At 37.8% G+C, this 5,192-nt stretch overlaps 1 protein-coding gene across 1 annotated transcript in view; it reads left to right on the forward strand.

The window, feature by feature from the left end:
* STARD6 (StAR related lipid transfer domain containing 6) overlaps positions 1-3,477 on the forward strand; it is a 39,086-nt gene extending 35,609 nt beyond the window's left edge. Inside the window, exon 9 of the mRNA XM_047696442.1 lies at positions 2,549-3,477. The gene's annotated coding sequence lies outside the window, so the exon portion shown is untranslated. The remainder of the gene's footprint in view (positions 1-2,548) is intronic.
* The last annotated feature ends 1,715 nt before the right edge of the window (positions 3,478-5,192 follow it).

The following is a 5,192-nucleotide window of genomic DNA, read 5'->3' on the forward strand; positions in this document are numbered from 1 at the left end:
GTTAAGCCTCTGCTTTGGGCTCAGGTCATGGTCTCAGGGTCCTGGGATTGAGCTCCATATCAGGCTCTCTGCTCAGCAGGGAGCCTGCTTCCCCCCATCTCTCTGCCTGCCTCTCTGCCTACTTGTGATCTCTGTCAGATAAATAAAATCTTTAAAAAAGTAAAAAAGGTAAAATAAAAACATAAGAAACACATAAGTCATAGGAATGCTGAAAGAATTCATGTCCAGCAAATTTGCATTAGAAAAATATGTTAAAGAAAGTCTAATAGGGAGGAAAAAATAGATAGCAGGTGAAAGTATGGATCTACACAAAGAAATGAGGAGCACCAGAAATGTGGGTATATTTAACAGCATTTTCCCCTTATTTTTAAATCTCTTTTTAAAATTTGATTGTATAGGGGTGCCTCAGTTGGTTACTGCAAGTGTTTCAGCTCAGGTCATGAGCTTAAGACTGTGAGACTGAGCTCCATTTTGGGTTCCATGGTTAGTGTCGAGTCTGCTCAAGATTCTCTCCCTTTCCTTCTCTCTCCCTCTCTGTCCCTCTTCCCTCTCTCCACCCACACACATGCTCTCTCTCTAAGACAAAGAAATAAAATCTTTAAAATTTGATAGTATAAGACAAAAATAAAAATAATAAAAATATATATTATGGGGTTACAATGTATGGAGGAATAAAATGTATGGTAACAATAGCATAAAGGCCAGTTGGGGAGAAATGGAAGTATATTGGTGTAAGTCCCCTAAACATAAGGTACTGGTTAGAGATATATAATATCCACCCTAAAGCAACCACTAAGATGGCAAAGCAAAGGTAACAAGCCAATTAAGGAGATAAAAGAATGATTTAAAAAAAATACTCAATCCCAGTAAAACCCTAAAGAAGAAGAAGAAGAAAAAGGAGAACAAAGAACACATGGAGAAAAATAGAAAATAAATAGCAGACTGGTAGATTTAAACAAAATTATATTGGTCACCATGTTAAATGGTCAAAAACCTCAATTAAAAGGCAAAGATATCAGACTGAATGACAAAGCAAGACCCAACTGTCTGTTGTATAACCCCTTAAAATATAATTTTTTAAAACACTTTATTTTTTATTAACATATAATGTATTATTTGCCCCAGGGGTACAGGGGTGTGAATCATCAGGCTTACACATTTCACAGCACTCACCATAGCACGTACCCTCCCTAATGTCCATAACCCAGCCACCTTATCCCCCACCAACCCTCAGTTTGTTTTGGGAGATTAAGAGTCTCTTATGTAAAACTTCATTTTTTACATAAACATACAAATACGTTAAAAGCCTAGGAAAAGACACCAGGCTAACATTACTTTTTTAAAAAGTTATAGTGGCTCTTACAAAGAAACTGGTTTTTAGAGCAAAGAATTTATCAGGTTTAAAGGTCATTTCAGAATGATAAAGGGGCATTTCCTCAAAACATAATAGCCCTGAATGTGTCTTCAAATAACAAACAAAATTGATTTAAAAACTGCAAGGAGAAAAAGATACATTTATAATTATAGTTGGAGATTTAAATACTCTTATCTCAATAATTAATGCACAAAAATATCCATAAGGATACAGAAGACTTGAACACTAACTAAATAAAACTAATTGACATTTATACAATATTCCATTCAACAGCAAAGCACACATTCAAGTGTATACGGAACACTTACTAAGGTAGGGCACATTTGGGGTTATAAAACATCTCAAGACTTATTTCCAAATATTTTGCAGTAGAATTTATCTGGTCTTGTCCAGGGTTCCTGGCATGGAGCTCCTAAAGCCCTTAGAATTTCCCTAACAATGTATCTTTTCTATTCATCATGGTATATGCTAATGAGGTGACTCACTGGGGGGCCCTAGGTTTATGCCAACAGTAAGGTGTAGGATTGTTACAGCGCACACCAGAAAGACCACCACATGATTAGAATGTTGAGACCTTGAGCCATCCTGACATCCTGGGAGGGTATGAGCCCGGGCGGGCGAACTGGAGACTGAGTTTAACCACAATGTCAATGATTTACTAAACCCTCCCAACATGATAAAATGCTAAGAAAAACTCTGGACTTCCTTAGATCTTGAAAGTTCTCATTACAAGGAAAAAAAAATTGTAACTATGAATGTGATAGATGCTAGACTTACTGTGGTGATCATTCTGCAATATATACAAATACCAAATAATTGTATTGTACCCCTGAAACAACATGCCAATTATATCTAAATTTAATAAGAAAACAACAGTTAGGATGCATTGGAAAGCTACTCAAAGAGAGCTCAAAGCTCTCCGTAGGAGGGAGGAGGGGAAGGGACAAAAGCAGGGAAGGAGTATGTTTTGTTTTGCAGAACCAACAGTTCCAGCCAAGTATAAGCTGGAGTAGGTGTTTCACCCCACAGCCCCTTGCTAGGTGTGTCTCACCTGTGAGCCCCGTATCTGAGCTAGTTTGAGCTGGAATGGAGCTGAAGACCAGGGCAGAAGCCTCCCTGAGTTGTCCTAAAATTACCTTTAGTTCATTATAATACTAAGATCTCCTCCTATAGGTGGAGTTTCTGCCATTTTGGGGACCTATGATGTATGCACTAGCCCCTGGACGTGCTAAGCATGAGCAACTGAACCAAAAGTGCCTGTGCAAGCCCCCTGCTCCCACCTCTACACCGGATAAACACTTCCTGCACTAACAACATGGTGAGGCGGTTCTTCCTGAGCTACTTCCCTGTCTTCTTACATGTAACAAGCAATAAAAAGTTCTTTGCTTTCAACATTTCCTTGGGTTGTGTTCAAAGTGATGTTCAACCCCCACCAGTAAACCCCTCAAGTTCAGTTACATGACCAAAAACAAACAAAAACCTCTGGAATTCCTGATCACTTGGAATGTTTTATTTCTTGACCTAGTTACATAATTTTTGCTTATAATTACCCATTAACTTACTTATGCACTTTTCTGTATAAAAATTTCACAATAAAATATTTTTAAATATTGAAATTAACCCAGATTTGATGAAGGCATACACCTGCAGATTCAGGAAGCACCTAAATCCCAACCATCATGAGAACAAATATGTAGCTAGACATGTAATAAAAACTGCAGCTCTCCAAAGATAACAGTGAATATCTTAAAACAGTCCAAAGACGTCAGCTCAAAATCGCAGTTTCAAAGACATAGTTTCAGAAAGTGAATTCTACTTGGAAGGAATGAATATATGAGATGCAAGTAAAAAAGGTGAGCAGAAAAAAAGATAATCATGTTCACAAACCTAAACATTAACTCTATAAAATACTAATAAATCCATTTTGGAGGTTAATAAAGAACTAGAGGATTAAAATTAACATATTTTAACATCTTTATCTTGTTTGGGAGAAGGTACATTTATTTACCATTTTTGGATGTTAGGCATGTTCAATTTTTAAGGGTGATCAAGAGTACTTAGAATGTCTACATCTCAAATCAGTCAAGGGAAAATATATTGAAAAAATTCAAGTAATCTAAAAACAAGATGAGAAAAAGGGTGGGAAAGAATCATAGCATAGAAAAAGAGAAAAACAGAAAGCACAAATAATATGGAAAAAATAAATCCAAATAGATTTGCGCTTCTGCACTATGGTGGGACAAATACTCTTAAGAGTTCCTTCAATACAAAATACTAGATTCCAGAGAAAACAGACTTTTTAATTCATTGTTGGTGGAACTATATTAAGGGAAATCTCCAGGCCCTAATCCCCTACAATCACGGAGGAAAAAAACGGAGCTGAAACAAAAGCAGGAAAGGAACAGGAAGCATCAGGCAAAAAGCAAACTTGAAAGGTGGGGTTCACCCTGACAGCAATGCCTGCAATAAACCTTCGGAGACAAAACCTTAGGACAGGAGCAAGGTCGGGGAGCTGAAAATAAGACAAACTAAGACAACTGCATTCAGCAAGGACCTTCAGGGGCTACAGTGATACCAAATGGGTTCGTGCTGACTCACTGGAAGCAAATGCAAATCCTATCTGGAGGGAAGCATGCACAGTTTTGGTCCTTCATCTTCCCACAGACTACGCTCGGCCACACACTCAAGGAAACAGGCTAATCAACAGGTACACAATGATATCCAAAAACTTAGACTTATAAAAGATTTAAAATATTGAAATTATCAAAAATAGAATATAAAGTAGTTATGAGTTTTTAAAAATTAGAAAGACTTATAAAAGGCTATTATGAATAAATGGGAAGATTAGAAAAAGAATCAGATGAAAAATATAATTATTAAAATTAAAACCATCATTAGTATTTTAAACAGTAGGCCAGATAATGCTGAAAAACAAGCTAATGAATGAGAGAGCTGATGAAATTAACCAAAATGCAGCAGATAAACAAGATGACAAAAACTGTGAGATTAAGGGACAGGAAGGATGGAATAAGAAGTCCATCATTTGAGGGGCGCCTGGGTGGCTCAGTGGGTTAAGCCGTTGCCTTCAGCTCAGGTCATGATCCCAGGTCCTGGGTTCGAGCCCCACATCGGGCTTTCTGCTCGGCAGGGAGCCTGCTTCCTCCTCTCTCTCTGCCTGCCTCTCTGCCTACTTGTGATTTCTCTCTGTCAAATAAATAAATAAAATCTTAAAAAAAAAAAAAAGTCCATCATTTGTGCAATCCTAGTGGCCAAATGTTGTACAGAATTAACATGAATTGAAAGAAACAGGAGCCAGCATATACTGAGGATAAAAAGGAAATACACATCTGCAAACATTATAGTAAATCTGTAGAACACCATAGGAAAAAAAACAAGGATTAAAAGGATATGGAAATAAAGATAGACTAAAAAGTCAGCGAGCAGAGGCACGAAGATGTTGAAAGGCTAAGTTAAAGCCACAGAGTAAGTAACAAGGCTGTGATAATACCCACTGCACGCTCACTTCAAAAAATGTACTTTTAACTACTATTTTATTCCCTTTTTAAACTGGCCAAAACTGTTTAACTCTTACCTTTTTTTTAAAACCTTTCTAGCTGTTTAATAATTTCTGACTGAGGGGCACCTGGGTGGCTCAGTGGGTTAAGCCGCTGCCTTCGGCTCAGGTCATGATCTCAGAGTCCTGGGATCGAGCCCCGCATCGGGCTCTCTGCTCAGCAGGGAGCCTGCTTCCTCCTCTCTCTCTGCCTGCCTCTCTGCCTGCTTGTGATCTCTCTGTCAAATAAATAAATAAAATCTT

The sequence above is a fragment of the Lutra lutra genome, chromosome 12, assembly GCF_902655055.1.
Source record: "Lutra lutra chromosome 12, mLutLut1.2, whole genome shotgun sequence".
Lineage (NCBI taxonomy): Eukaryota > Metazoa > Chordata > Mammalia > Carnivora > Mustelidae > Lutra > Lutra lutra.